Raw genomic sequence first — 15410 nt, forward strand, 5'->3', positions numbered from 1 at the left:
GACTAGAAATTGAAAACAGATAATAAGTGCTTTCCTTGTGAAGGACACAAAAGCAGGGAAGGATTTAGATGGCTCTGTGATTGGCATTGTTTCAGTGCTACAATAAATCATTCCTGGTCTCATCCAAATTTAAAGTTGCCAAATGCTGTTTTTTATTTTTTAACTAGTATATTCTTAAGTCATGTTGGGAATGGATTTAATAAATAATTAAGTGTAACAGGAATTCAGCAACTTCAGCCACCTTCAATTTTTTTTTTTTTCTGATTGAAAGAAAAAACAATTACTATACTCTGTATAACTCCTGAATCTTAAAATTAATGTAATCTAAATGTAGACTCAATGCTAAATAAATATAAATGCATTTCATGCATAGGCATTTTGTACCAAATACATTTATGAACATTAAGTAACAATTATATATCAAGTTTTTCATTGGTGAGAAGTTCTAATTAATTGATGAAACAGTTACTCTAGAGAGCCCTTTAAATTTCCATTCATATTTCTTTATTAAAAGATGTGAAATACTTGGAATCTTATAAGAGGCTTTTATCAAATCTCATGAACAGTGGGGAAGAAGGCCATATAAAATGGACCTTCTTTCAGGTATCAGCAAGATTCACTTTTTATTAACTATTTTATTTAAGGTATGCAAGTGAAAAGGCTTAAGTCTGACTGATGAAACATTTCTGTACATTCTGTATTGAATAAAGACTCATTACTGAAAACGTTGCCTGAAATTACACGCATTGATTTTGTATGTTGGGTAGTGAGGAGTTGTCGGGAAGATGTAAGGCTTCAGTGATCAGAGAAATTCCTATATGGGTGTATATGTGTAAAATGATTCTAAATTCTCTACAGGAACAGTGAATCTCTCAATATGAGGATAAGGGGAGGTGCTGAAGTTCTGACTGGCATAAATAACAGAAAGCAAAAACTGGGAAAAAAAAACCCTAAAAAAATACAGTAAAAATAAACGAGGGAAAAAAGATATTAAACACTAGGAAATATGAATATCTGACAAAAATCACTAGAGGGCAAGCTTTGGATTAGACTTCTAGAAAGCCCAATTCAATCAAACAACAGTTGTCAAACTGGAAGCTGACACATCAGCCATGTCCTGTCCAATGCTGTCCATCATGAGAATGACTTTACCATTTTATAAAGCAGTGTGAAAAATTCCCTCAGTAAGGAACCATAGTGGAAATCTTGGCCCTCTCCTTTCCCCCCCATTTGTTATTTACATTAAAATAATGCCCAGAGGCTGTAAGCAGGATTGGAACCTGGAAACGAGTTCTGACAGCTCTTTGCATGGTGTTGTCTAAGCTTGCTGAATTGGCATGTGTACACAAATGAACATGTTTGTGTACACACACAAACACAGCAGCCCTGCTCCCTGCACATGCTAACACACAGGCCTTCTTTGCATACCCATGACTTTACACTACCAACACCACAGATAAAGACATTTTTTTGTATCCCGTAAAATGCAATGACCTCTTGGTCCGTAGGTGGGCTGAGCAGACAATTATTTTATTTAAAAAGCAAGCTAGCACAAAATCGTCTGAGACCTTCTAGTTTTGTAAGCAAAGTCCACCGTACTCACAGGAATAGAGATCACATACATTTTAGCATTAATTATTTTCCTCACTCTTCTCCATTTTATAAATTCATTATATATAAAGACAATATCAAATTACACTTCTTTTCTCATTATCTGACCAGTATTTTGAACATGGGATAAATTAGACATATTTTTCTGCTACTTTCTCATTGCTGAGCCCCTGTAGCAAATACTTGATAAAGACTAAGGTAAAAATCCCATAAATAGGATTTTTTACTTATACCTCATGTGAGAAGACATGAATTCCCAGCAGCTCTGTTAACTAGGCACATAAGAATTCCCTTCAGTTCTGTCCAGAATTACAGAGTATTATCTTCTGCTGTGGCTATCAAATCCATGGATATTCTTAGCCTGGACACACACTCCCTCTGTAAATCACTTTGCACCTTGTGACAATTTAAGTTTTATATCTGTGTCTGCAATCTGAAGGGGAGGGAAGGCAAAAAGATAAATCTATAGTATATCTATCTTAGTTCCATGATGAGACCTCTGTTAATTAGGTCTCCCCAATCATCACCTCTCTAACTGGCATTTTTCTAGTATCAGGAAGAGACACCCAAGATTTAGATGCCTGATGCTGCATAAAAAGGCCACCAATAATGCACAGCCCTGTGCCAGCAGGGCAGCATCTATTAACAGAATTTCCTCTTGTTTTAGAAACAATGTCTAAGCAATGAACTACTTATAGTTTCAGAAGTGAAAAAAAATTGGGGGAAGAAAAGAAGCAGAAAAATTGTTACAGGTATTTTCTAAAAAGATAAATGTTCTCCAGTCAAATGGATATCAGATTAGGAAGACAGAAAAATAAGAGTTTTGTACCAAGGGAAAACTCTGAGCCCAGATGACAAACACTTGTTATTCCATAGGCAGAATATTCCAAGATAATTTCTGGTTTAAGATGTATAGATTAAGATTTCAGAGTTACAATATACTTCAGCTTTCTGTAGGGTTTTTATTTTGGGGTGTCTTGGTTCTATAAGGACTAGGAAAATACATTTAAAACACTTCAGCATCTCTTTCCTTCTTTCTGTCTCTTGTTCTCTGCAATTTTTTTTCTAATCCTGTAACATTTGCCTCATGCTCCTTTTTCATTCTATGGAGCCATATCTTCTGGAAGAGCTCACCTGCTCGACCATTATTAAAAAAAAATACTACAGAATACAAAACAATATTTTTCAACTAGGTACTAATAGATTTATTTATGCATTCCTTCATTCCTTTCAAGCAAAATCTGATTTGGCCCTACATCTTATGTTTCTTAAAGATAAACAGGGCATTATTAAAAAAAGTTCTTCTTTAGGCATAAGCCAAATGCACCTTGGTGAATATGACAACAGTTCTTATTTATGCACAAGTAAATCAAGACTGTATTTGCACTATACACTTTTAAAGGTTTTCTGACATCATGAGTTAAACTGATACTGTTAATTGTTTAGGAAAGATGAGAAATATTCAGCTCTTTGATAATATTTTATGGTGAATGACATTAACTTACTGACTTTGATGGTTGTACCTCTTGTTCAAGATAAACATTTCTAAATATTTTTACTGAGAATGTGTTCTAAATAAATTTATCTAGCACTACATTTTATTTATCAATAGAAGTGTTAGTGATTAGAAGCTCATGATGTAGCCAATAGAACTGTTTGTCTAAAAATCTACCCATCTTGAATAGAGAAAGAAAGAATGAGGGCAGGATGGAACACTTTTTTGGTTATCTAGAACTGGATATATTTAAACTAAAGGGTTTTTAATAGCTTCTCAGGCTTTGATTTATTTCACATTTAAGGGATTTTTTCCCATACCAAATATGTCTGTTAAAGAAAAAGAAAGATTCTTAAAACCCTCCCCCGCAAGCTTTGGCTGAACACAATTTTCAATTTAGGAGCAGGTGACAGTGAGGTATCTCCCAAGGGCAGAGTATTTAGACTTCTACAGAACTAAACAACTCTGTTGTGATGAAAGCTGGACATTCCTCAGTGCTGGGATCAAATGAAAACATTGGTGTTTCACTAAACTTTGTGACTGACAATGTAAGAGTTTCACAAGAACCATTAAACATTTATCATCGCATCCTAAAAATTACATTTAGACAAGGGAAAGAGTTACATAAAGCAAACAATCTTGCATAGAGTAAAAAAAAAAGCAGAAACTCCTTAAAAATTGATGGATATTAAAGAATGATGCCTCTTTGCAATAACCTGTCAGCAATAATGGGTTTCCATAAACAGGAAATGGTATTTTAAAAATAGGAACAGATTATTATCATTTCTGATGACAGAAACTGCATACTTTTTTTTCTTCTGATTATGTTCAGTGCAAAGTCCATCAAGCTGAGCACTTTCACAGACCAAATAACAGGAAACTGTAAGGTCAGAAGAGAACAGTGGAAGTTTCTGTAACACAACTGTGGCAGAAGTTGTGGCCACTGGAGATCGGTAGGAAAAGGCTGAAGAGGCAGGAGAAATGATGTAATCGGGAAAGTGAGGTTTTAAGTTTGGAAAAAGAGGGTTTGAAGAGCCTGCAGTTACTAATGAGGAAAGAAGGGAAAAGATGCTGGATTGAAAAGAAACCAAATGAGCCTGAAACCCTGGAAGGAATATTGCAGCTGGAAAAGAGGGAAAGGAGCTAAGAGAATGCAGAGTCACTAGAGGCTCTAAGAAAAGAGACACTGAAATCCTGAATACAAAATTTTAAAAGGGCAAATCTGGGAAAATAAGGATAAGGTGCTTCCTTGAATTAGGAAGACAAAGTTGAATATGAGCCATGTCCGTGCAAGTGTTGAGATATTAGTAACTGGAATATTGGAACACTTTTCATTTAGAAAATTTCTCTTAATGACATGAGGCTGATTGCCTTTGATAGGAGAGGGTTGGCAGGCAAAAAGCTCTCGGTACTCAAGAGGAAAACTAGAAGACAAATTTGGGAGAGATAGCACAGCTCATGATTACTTGGATTTCAGAGAGTGTAGAAAGTATGAAAAAGAAAATAGAAAGTGATATTCTCGTTCTCTAGACTTTCCTATAAAGTCTGGAACAGGAAGCTTCTATATTTCAGAACAATGTCTTACACATCTTAGAGGTACTAAGCAACATGAAAATTAGCTAAAACAGATCAATTTTAGGAACATATGCCACTTTTTAAATTTGCATTTAACTGCCTAGAGAAACCCTTGCTATAAGAGGAATTGCCCTCATCTGTTTTGCAAAACACCATTTCCAGAAGTGAAGCTTGGTCTCATTGAAACACAGATAAATATTTGTGTTCAGATGATGAATTCACTTGCTTGTTCAAAAGAGTCATTATTTGATTCTGCATCTCTAAGAAAAACAAATTTGCACAAAGGTTTATCACTACTCCATTTCAATAGTGCACAGAAAACTGAAACTGTTGGAAATGCACAACTGTGCTTTATGCAACAAAAGCCTATTTATAAATTATGACTCTATACACAATATGCCTTGGGGATTGTTCCTGTTCTAATCAAATACTTTTGCAAATTTCTTGCCAAGAACTGAAAAAGTATTTACCTGTAATAGTAAGGTGAAAAAATGATACTAGCAGGTAAAATTTGTTTTCACATACACTGTGGATGTTTTATTCACTCACTAGCCAGCTTCTAAAGGTTCCACAAAAAATTAAATCACATAGCTTAAATATTTGTCTGCAAATAACACTGGTTAAATAACTCTGCAACATCTGGTTTCCTTTTCTGTTTGCTATTTGAGAGCTTTTTCTGAGTATAATTAATCCTTATAAAATGGGAATAAAGCAAGTTATTGTCTTTTGGAAACTGATGAAGTACATTACAACTACAGAGAAAGGGACTGTACTTCATTCTGCTCAGCAGAGTTAAGATGCCCACAAAGAGGAAAAAAAAGTTTATGTTCATGTGAAAATGGTACTTGGAGCTTAGAAGTCTAGATTCACTTAACAAATTTAGTAAAATGAAGTACTTAAAGTAACCACAAAGCTGAAGTGGAGAATTTCAGCAGAAGGACAGTTTGAAGAGTTGGAAAATAAAAGCACAGACACACATGACAGGACAGTTTCTGTCTGCCTTGATTTTCCAGGGCTCTGTGCCAACACAGACTGAATTTGTGGGCCAGTACAGATAATCAAAGTGGGAGAAAAAACCCAACATGTGAATGGCGCTTCTATGGGAGCTCTGGTAACATACACAAGGATTTGCATGTTCATGACAGTATTGATCTAAGATCAAAAAAAAAAGGTTTTGTCCTCCCTGTATCTGTCTGTCTGCACAGGAGAACAAAGCCACACTCCTAAGAAATCATCCTTGAATTGAGGATTCATTACTGTAACACTTCAACCAGCAGACCTTGACAGGGCAGCTCCAAACCAAGCTGTTTAAAAAAAATCTACATCAAAAAAAGTCTTTATTATGTTAATTACAGTAGGCAAAACTAACATATCCCAATCTTTCTTTTAGAAATCAAAAAAACTCTTGCCTTTGTTCTCTATAAACATAGGTTTAACATAAAAAGGTCAACCAGAGGCAGTGAATCTTCTTGAAAATACTGGTCTACCTCCTGTTTCTGTTACACATGAAAAAAAAAACACTAAAGAAAAATTAGAACCAAAATTCAATTTAGTAAAACAATCTTTCCTACTTGTGCAGTTGAGGCACTTGGTCCACACATAAAAATAAATTAATGAGTGGATTTTTTTCTCCCCTTTCAAATCAATTATTTCACCTCATCAAAATCACCAAAGGAGATTCATGTTGATCAGCTACTTACATATTCATAATGCATAATAAAATATTATCTACTTTACATTTCAGGGCTCGTTTTGGGGCTTGATCTGATTTTGCTTTGTAAACACAAAGTCCTACATTCATAACTTTCTTTGTGACCTTTTATAATCAAAGCTTATTTTACATTTCAACAAGATATTACCTACAAAAGGATTCAGACTTTATGGAAGAGTCTGGTCCAACCCCTTTGCCATCTACACAAGCAGCAGCTTGAACCTCAGACTCCAAAACATAACAAAGAGCATGACCTTTTTCAAGAAAACCTCAGCAGGACTCAGGATGTAACCTTGATATCGCTCAGCACTTCTGACTGTACAATGTACATGAAAGAAGAGTGGGTAATGCACGTAGGAGTGACACAGTCATAACAGACAAAGCACAAATATTCACTGTTCATTGTATTCAGTCTAATAAAACTCTTATTTTGCAACACTCTTCATTGTATCTTTAGAGTAGGATCTAGGCCTGCTGCATACCTAGACATGTATTGGACTTTGCTTGCTGGATCAAATTAAAACCATGAATTGGCATCACCAGTTTGGCCAAAATTTATTAACTACTCTAGGTACGCCACATTACACCGTTCCCAAAAATCAGTTTGCTAAAGGAAATCTTCCCAGTGAAAATGTGGGTTTTTTTCAATATGCTTCAAATTGCTGCATTTTTCTGCCTCAATTTGTTATGGAACTATCTTTCATATTATCCCTGCTTTTATTTTCTTTGGTGTTTGTTTTTAAGTAGAGTCATAAATGTATTTCCATTTCATGCTATTTCCAGTTAGGAATAAAATGACGGTACTTCCAAGAAAGAAAATTACCCGGGAATCTGTTCTGCATTTGTAGACAGGAGAGAGGCACTTTGAATGGAGAAGAAGAAATAAATTAGCCCCAGATATAGGGGCTGAATACTAGCCATGTGTTTTTGAAGTAAGTATCTGCAAACCCTTTCCTACAGATCCTTTATAGTCTGAACTTTATAACAATAAAGGTATAATCTGGTAAAAAGTTCGCTGCCCTACAGCAAGCACAAAACACTTTTTTTTTTCCCCCTTCATCCAAAGGAACCGCTGATCTTTGAATAAAATATTTTTACCTTCCCCCACAGCCACCAGTTTAGAATGAAAGCATATTCCATGTTTAAGATTCTATATTTACTCAGTTTAAATATTTATGGGTGAGATGTATATACAGTATTGAATAAAACAGAAACCAGATTCATTCCTTAATGAGTGAGAAAGAATAAACTTCATATGGGGCAAAAAGTAGTGCTAGAAATTGTCACTGCTTTCAAGTCAGCAGCCACAAGAAATGTTGTCTTCTCAACTACTGTACAAAATAACAAAACCAAAAGCAAGCTTTAGCTTTCCTTCTACATTATCAGATTTTTATGACAAAGGTTAGAATGTTCAAAAATGTGTTTAAATTTATTCAGCTGTTCTCATAGTTTCATGTTTCACTGGGCTGCTACACTGCATTATGTTCCCATATGACTAGATTAAAGCTATCTAACTTTATTAGAAGTTATTAGTCCAGCATCTGAATACTTGTTCAGAATTTTCTTCAGAAAGTATTGACAAGCTGAAAAAGTCAGATTGCTTTGGTTTGGGTTTTTTCTAACAGGACATCCATAGTGTTTGTCAGATCAGCACTTCTAAAGAGTGCTCTTCCTCCAAAGACTAAAAGTGGTGTTAAACCCAGTTGTAGGAAGACTGGGCAGACCAAGGCAGAGGTAATGGGATACAGAGACTTTAACCTTTAGGTCATCAATTTAAATTCAGCTCAAGTTGATCATGACCAACACTTCCACATGATGAATGTTTGCTAGCCTGTGTAAAGAAATAGACACAATAAATATTGGTGGACACATTACCAAGGTAACTGATCCCTTTTGGTAATCTCAGAAGAATACCTACACTCTGACAGGCCACCAAACAGCCCTGATTCCTCTGGTTTCATGGAATCCCTCACCACTGCAGGCTCCAAAACAATGTCCTAGCCATCATCAAATTACTTCCAACATGTTTTGGAATTTTTTTTTTCTTTCATTAAGTGGATATTTCAACCAGAAGTATCTTCAGCAGTGATCACAGAGTTAGCTTACCATAATAAAGTTGAATGTGCAAAGAATACAAAAGGCTATATTGAAAAATGGTGTTAAATTCATTGTTCTAACCCAAGTGCTACTTTCAGGCAGATTTGGTTGAACTGTTAAAAGAATGGATATAGGAAAACCAGAAAAACCCAAGACAGCTGACAGGAATAACCAGAGGCATGGAAAGACAGTTCTATATGGAGTCTGAGATTTAGTTTAGAGTCCAGATTAACAAATGTTGCCTGGTATGAACATATAAAATAATGATTATTACAGGCATTTCTTCAGAGCCTGGGGGTTATGAATAAAGCTAAGCACAAAGGTTCTTTACCAGCCTATAAGAATTCTGAAGATTCCAGAAAGGTCTTGTTAGTATTAGGACAAATCCTTTCACAATTTTCACAAAAGCAGAGATACCCAACCTATTACAGACAATAGTCCAGTAGTAAAGACAGTTGCCTTGGATGCATTAGATATTCAGCTGGATTTAAGTCTCTATTCAGCTGGATTCAGAAAAGGAAATTGAACCAAAGTCGCATGTCTTAAAGGATAATGCCCTAACTATTAGGCTCTGGGCATTGTAATGCAGATTTCTCTCAAGGTTTCTTTTTGAGCAGTTCAATTTCCAATAAATTATTTATTTGCTATTTGAAATTAAAGCTTTCTAAAGGAATTTTTTTAAACTACCCTTGACATGAGAAAGGTTTTAGGTTTGATAAAGAAGCAATTTCTATCAAAAACTCTGTTAACTTGGAAAAATCCCTATTAGCTTTAGTATTTCCAAGAGCAGATGCAAAAAATTTCAGACATTTGTACACAATCTTTTTCCTTTGTGGCAACACTAAAAAGAGGATAGCAAGACCATGCCATGAGATCTTTTCCTCACATATCAAGTGATTTAAGGCTGAGGAATCATCGCTACTAGTATACACAAATCAACCTCTCCCATTAAAAAAAAAAAAAAAAACCAAAATATGTAACAAAATTTAAAATGTTTTCATGTAAAATTGATCAAGGGAAAACACAACAGCATTCACACTACTTTTTTTTTTACCTAACTCAGAACAAAGTTGACTATTTTTATAGCTGGGAGGATAAGGTCTTTAATGTGGGCTTTCACTAACATATGAGTCATATTTACAGTGATTTACTTTTACCCTTCCAATCTATAATCTTAGAAGGACGCTGTTCCCAAATGAAATAGCAATTTTCATGTGATTGGAACTATAAGTCTGTTTTTCTTAGCTTGTTCTTCTACAGCTGATCTTGCATTTGACTATTGCCTCCATCAAGATGCTTATTGATTACAACTTTCAGTTATTGTAGCTGCCTTATACAGGGCTTCTCAAATTACAGTGATTGAAATCAACCAAAGTCATGTAATATAGTTTATCCATAGTTATACAAAAATTTATTCATTTTTGAAGACCTCTACTCATCTCCCAAGTTTACCACTCCACGAATTCTGTGGCAATGTTTTTTCCTCCCCCCTCCTTCTCAGTTCTCCCATTCTGGCTTTCATCCAGTCTTCTCTACCTTTCTCTGTCATCATGTGGGTTACTGCAGTGTGTTTTTTTAGCTATTTATCTCAAATTCATAACAGCAGTACCTAAAGACCCCCTTTAACACACCAACTCACACCACTTTAAAGCAATTAACTCAACACCATGCTAAGCAGTTCCCTGCACCAATGCACACAGAATCATTAGTATGATTACAGTCTTTATCAAATTAACTTCTGTTCACTGGGAAAGGAGAGACATTAATGTTACACTGAGCAAATGGTAGCCCTGCTAAAGCCAGATTATGGGACAGTGAAAGTCCTGTGTGTGGAGCCAGAAATGCTGCCAAAGGAACTGCAGCTAAACCATGAACAACTGGGTACAGACTGCATCCTTCCTACTTCAGTGTTCTCCTACTACATAAAAAGTTCCCTTGCAATGAAAATAGACACTAGCACAGCAGAAAAAGACTTGTCTTTAAAACCAACCACCTGTCATGAATATAAGTTCCTATTCCCACCTCCACCACCCCTCTTTGTAATAATATTACAAAGCAGAAATAGATCACGTTTGGATCCTAAACTACATGATACATCTACTACCAGGAAAGTAATGTGTAATGAATCACATTATTTCTCCAGAGTTTTAAACAGGTAGAAACAGCCATAGAGAAACTGCCAAGGAAATCTACAGTTCCAATTTTATAGTATCTGTAGATCTTCAGAGTAAAAATAACGCACAGATGTAATTTTCAAAATTAGCATTCCTATTAAAAAGAAAACCAGACTCATCCTAGTTGATCTTAGACATTGACTTATTCACCAGAATAATTCCACTGAGGCAGATAAACACATTTGCATGAATAAGGGCCCGCACTGCAGGATTTAATAAAAACATACATATGGGACAAAAAAAGAGCCTAGGAATTAAGTCAGTAATTTTGACAAACTTTTGTTTCATAACTGCAATGCAGTCAACTTAGTTGGCTATTCCTAAGTTCAGATCTAATACACACTGCTCTACAGCACTGCCTGAACAGCACTAATGTCTTCAAAGCAATTTCACTTTTTAAGCTTCTTAAGACAAACACACTGTTTGTCTCTGGCTCACAACTGTTGATGCACTTCTGAACCACAAATTCTTCTTGTCATCTTGCCTAATTATAACACATTCTTTAAAACTTAACTTTTGTTTGAAAAACAGGTTCATAAAATCTCTCAGTTCTACATTCAAAAGAGCTGTTAAATTAAACTAATTAAAAGCCCAAAAATGTTGGAATTCAATGAGGAGAATTTAGACATGTGTAGCCAAAATGATGATCCTGGAGATGTTCCTACCTGGAGATGCTCCTACCCCATCCTGGAGATGTTTCTGATGGCCATAAAGGTTTTGTTGGTAACACAGGCCAGACCCAGAAGCTGCATCTCTGTTTCAGGCCAGAGTTTACCTGCTCAGCCAGGGTGCATCATCTCATGGCTCAGCTTGTGCCCAGTCCTGTGGGGAGCTGCACAGCTGATCTGACTTTGACCCACCAGGCACTCTCAAAGCCAGACTAATAAACACCAACCAGGTGGGCTCCCTACAAAATGCTTCAGGTGCTATTTCTTTCCAAAACAGCACATGAGCACCAGTCATTCCCAGCCTGGCAGCAGCTCTGCTCATCCCAGAAGCCAAATCCCCTGGTCCCATTCCTTCCCCACCTCAAGACCCAGCAATGTCCTTTATCAGGATGGACAATTCTGCTCAATTTCAGAGCAATCAGCTGGCTACAGGCTGCAGAAAATGCTGGGACAAGGAGAGGGAGATATCAAAGTTCTACCACTGAAGCTCTCTCATTGTACAGAAAATAATTCAAGATTCATTGGGCTGGAGAAAGAACACAAGAGGGAGCAAGAGTCTGTAGCCTAGTGATTTGGGCACTCAGCTGGGAAAAGGAGTCCTGGGCTCCTGGCCTGTGCTCTGTAGAAGGTTCATGCAATTTATCTAACAGCCTTTCAACAATCTAAGTCTTAGCTCATATCTGGCCATGTTTTCCTTCCTGATCCAAGTCTATAAATAACACTTTGTTTGCAAACATCAACATACCTCTTGTATGCTCTTAATGATAAATTTTAAATAGGAAACATCAATGAAACTGAAATGTGCCAAAATCTGAAAGCTTATTTCATATTCACTTTCCTTTATAATACTTAAAATACAAACAAGAACTATTTGTGATCAGGTTAAAAATACTATTAAAAGTGCAAATACATGGTTTTACCTGTGTCAATAATGCTGCTATGAACCACTAAATTGGAAGTTATTTTTTCATCTCATCTTTCTCAGGATGAGGTAAGATTTTTAAGAAGTTATAAAAATAGTAATAGCCTTCTAACATCTTTATTCTGCTCAGTTTCTGATTCTCACTTAACAGTATTTTCATTTGCTGGTTCTCATTCCCTAGAACAACAGTGCAATGTCATGCAGGCGACTTTAAATCCAAGCAAGGTTACCCTGAAATTCCCACTCCAACAATTTCATGGACATATTTCTGGTTTTGCTAAACATTCTTTTCATAATAGCTTCATTTTGGGCCTAAGCCTACATAACAGGGTCCCTTTAAATAATATTCCATGCCTTGAAACATATTACAAAAACTGTTATATCAAGGCGAGTTATGCAAGGGCTCTCTATGGTTTTAGCATATTTACTCTGTCACGCCATGTGTGAGACTGCAGCCTCCACAACAAAACCTTTACACACTGAAGTCATTATCTCTGTGAAGTCTGCAACTGGCATTTAAAACTTATTGATGGCCTGGGTATTGGTGGCTCAGTAGGCAGCACTCTTGCCGGAGGCCCAGGAGGTCAGGGGTTCACATTCTGCTCAGAGAACAAGTTGGACATGTTCCAGGTTTGTGTGTGGGCTGCGCTACACTCCTGAAGGGGCAGTCCTTAGGACAGTAAGTGAAACCTTGGCTTTTTGGTGATATCAAAGTTCTCCCACAAAGGGAGGAGGAAGAGTAAGAAGAAAGTTTAACAAGTGAATGAACACGATCGCGCCGGCTGGGGACCTGGATTTGGTTGTGTGCTAAACACAGAACGGTCCAGCTAGAGTACACTGAACAGCTTTAAAGAAGCTGCCACATTTCAGTCTCTGTGGTCAGCACATGTTCAAGGGAGAGGTACAGACTCCAGGCATGCTCAGTATTAGCCAACTTCTCAACAGCAGAGTGACTTTGGGTTCAATTTCACACCACAGAACTATGAAAAATGCATGTGCAGTTTCAGCGAGTGAGCAGTCCAATCAAAAACACTTGAACACTGGAGCAACTTCCACCCATACTATACAATCACTGAAAAAATATCCAGCCAAATACCCAAGTCAAAACCAGCAACACATTTAGAGAATAATATAAATCAAGATTCAACCTGCTCTGGTGTTAAACTTTGATACTTGAATATCCCAGATGTCTCCCTCCTCCTCTTCTTCTTTATAGACAGGTAAAGATGGATCTCTTGAAGGAACTGGGGATCACACTCTAGGCAAAGGTTGGACAGGTGATCAATGTACAGCATGAGATTGTGCCGTGGCTATGTGCCTCCAACAGTGACTGGATCATCTGGTTTAGAAAAACAATTCAAAATTGTAATATTTTCTAAAGCACTTATAAGGGAAAAATTAGCAAAAGGGAGAACATGTAATTTTTATAACATGGAATATATCACAGAACATCTTTCCATAATTATATATTTAATTTCAAAAATCCATTTATTTCCTATTTAACATTTAGTTCATAAACTTTTCAATTCCTTAGAAGTCAGTCTTGAAAGGATTGTATCCCATTTCCACTGGCAGAATATGTCCAAAAGTTACCAGTGTGATACAAAGTTACTCTTATAAGTGTCAATATATATATATTTGGCATCTAGATTTAGACACAACCCTACAAAGTGCCAGGGCCAGGCCCAGCCCATTCCTTGATCAGGTTTTGGGGCAAGCCAGTATTTATCAGCCAACTGGGATTCTACTCTGCAGTGCTCTTCAGGAGGTAAGCACAGAAGTTAATGTTTTGTTAATGAACAGACATCTCCCAACACTCCCTTCTATGTCAATAGAATGAAAGAGCATTTTCTAAAGGACCATTCAGAGAATTTGAATGATACCTTTTCTTCCAGCATTTAGGAACACCATCTTTTATCTACCTATCTTTTACATGGTGCCTTTTTTTTTTTTTTTACCATCATGGAAAAACAAATACTGCCCTCCTTCCCAGAAATATCCATTAGTATAATGGATCTTTAGGTTTACATTTGGTGAAACCAACCTGTATTTACACACAGTAAAAGAGATAATTAATTACAAGCATCATGACATCTTTAGGCTGTCACACAATTGATGTATAAGCAACGAGCTGCTTAAATGAAACAAGATATTGATGGCATTATTTCAAGTTCAGAAACAGAGGAACTCCTAATATAATCCCAGTGCAAATTTGTAAGGAACTATGTGTTCATTTTGTCACTAAAATATGAAAAGGAGCTATTTCAAGGAACGAAGGATGTCCTCTTAACCTGCAACAACAAATTTGTTTGGTTTTTTCTCTTCTCAGTAAGAAAGCAATTAGGATTTTTTCCAATAAAAATATCCTTGTCCATATATAAACACTCCTGGTAATCATGTAATTACCTTACCCAATCAGATTAAATTGCTGTCAGTTGAGTTCCCACTGTTGATTAACTTTTGTGTACTCTGAACCTAAATGAAGTCTTTGGTAAAGTTACTTAGTCATTTACAAAGGTGTCTCTATGATCCCAAAAAGGGTAACAGCAGTATATTATTTACTATAATCATCAAATATCCAAGGTCAAAGATAGATCACAGTGGACCCCTTTTCTAAAACCCAAAGAAACACAGAATTAAACTATGTTGCTTATTTTTGTGTTTCTTGCCATGACTTCTAAATGTAATAGTAACCTTTGACCCCCCCATATTAAACACCATAATTATATAATTAAAACTAATTATGCAATTTAACATACATATTTTTGTCCTACAACAGGCAGGTCAATTACCTCACTCATTGACCTTGGAAGCTTTCACAGTTTAAACAAAACAATGAGGCTTTCAATTAATTTTAAAGTACAAACAGAGAAGGAGCAGCAGAACCGCAGGTCCTTGCACTGATACTGCTTGGAGGGATCACTTACAAACCTCTTCATTTTGGATTCCACAGATTAAATCCCTTGATAAAAGCTGTTAAACACCTTTCTTCCATGTTGCTATCATTAGAAATGTTAACACATTTGTGAACAAATCATAAATGCACATTATTTGCCAAATGCAGGAAAGGAGACCAAGTAATATGTTTGCTTTGTCCCACTTCTTTTCCTCTGCTTCCTCCCATTGCCTGTATCCCTGTTTCACCACCTCTTTCTGA

At 36.3% G+C, this 15410-nt stretch overlaps 1 protein-coding gene across 13 annotated transcripts in view; it reads right to left on the minus strand.

The window, feature by feature from the left end:
• The window catches only part of ERC2 (ELKS/RAB6-interacting/CAST family member 2), a 407210-nt gene that overhangs the window by 44427 nt on the left and 347373 nt on the right, over positions 1-15410 (minus strand). For 12 of the 13 annotated variants that reach the window (XR_004981048.2, XR_004981047.2, XR_004981046.2 and 9 more), the window contains one exon: positions 13402-13592. The exons of the other annotated variant lie outside the window; for it this stretch is intronic. The gene's annotated coding sequence lies outside the window, so the exon portion shown is untranslated. The remainder of the gene's footprint in view (positions 1-13401; positions 13593-15410) is intronic. 13 annotated transcript variants of the gene reach the window in all.

Source organism: Molothrus ater, chromosome 11 (assembly GCF_012460135.2).
Source record: "Molothrus ater isolate BHLD 08-10-18 breed brown headed cowbird chromosome 11, BPBGC_Mater_1.1, whole genome shotgun sequence".
Taxonomy (NCBI): Eukaryota; Metazoa; Chordata; class Aves; order Passeriformes; family Icteridae; genus Molothrus; species Molothrus ater.